Source organism: Morus notabilis, unplaced genomic scaffold, assembly GCF_000414095.1.
Source record: "Morus notabilis unplaced genomic scaffold, ASM41409v2 Scaffold549, whole genome shotgun sequence".
Classification (NCBI taxonomy): Eukaryota; Viridiplantae; Streptophyta; class Magnoliopsida; order Rosales; family Moraceae; genus Morus; species Morus notabilis.
In genome coordinates this window covers 1-1,110 of record NW_010363732.1, presented here as the reverse complement: position 1 = coordinate 1,110, position 1,110 = coordinate 1, and positions in this window count along the sequence as shown.

Genomic DNA, 1,110 nt, shown 5'->3' with positions numbered 1-1,110 from the left:
TAATATCATAATATTAAAATAATTATAATATTATTATAATATCATATTATATGATAAAATAATAATATTAGTGTTATTAATATAATTATGATATTATTTGTTACAATATTATTATTATATTATATTATATTATATTATATTATGAGTTTGAATTTTAGATTGGGAAGATTGTAAATTTTAAATTTAATTAGGGTTATTATGAAAGTTTTATTAATTGTACTATGGTGATTCTCGCACAATCTAAAAGTTAAAGTTGTCTTTAGGCTGCTTTTGATTTTGGTTGTAGATTCTTAAAATTTTTTTCAAAAAACACTTTTAATGAGATTTACCAAACACTAAAATCAACTTCTGCTACAAGCAAACATTGATTTTAGGAGGGAAAAGCAATACCAAACTATGCCAATATGAAGTTCAAGATAAATACTTTGTCATATCATTTCATTTATTAAGGATTTAGTCGGCGCAGTGATAACTGAACATTCCTCATATTGAAACTGAATGTTTCGAAATGGCACATTTTGATTTTAGGTTTAAGCAATGCTGTTGATTTTAGTGAATAAATGACGTTCGATACCTTTAATAGATCTTTTCTTTTGGGAATTTTGACAAATAGTTTTATATCATCCATATTGCGGAAAAAAAAAGACTCATGCTTACCCACCTTGATCTACAAACACTTACAAATAGGAGAAAAAGAAAGTAAAGTACTTGCAAATAATTTTTTAATAATATAAAGAGAACTTAGTGTTTTTCTTTTAATGGAAAAGTGAATATATTGTTTTTTTATTGAAATATATTGTTTTTTAGGATAAAGGGAATTTGTCTTTATGTAAACAACTTAAAGAGAGAGGGAATAAGTCCACTTTCTTTAAAAGTAGCAATTTTCAAAGACATTCGGCACAATACCAGGGACCCCTAGATCAATGAACTTGGCACATTGAATTACACAACATTAAAAAACAATAATCAATATATATATATATATATATATATATTGCTCGAATATTTATATATAAATATAAATGGTTGTTGACATTTCAAGCGTGAAGATTGACATCACTCATGGAACATGAAGTCATTTATCATCAACTAACTATTTTAATTATAGGA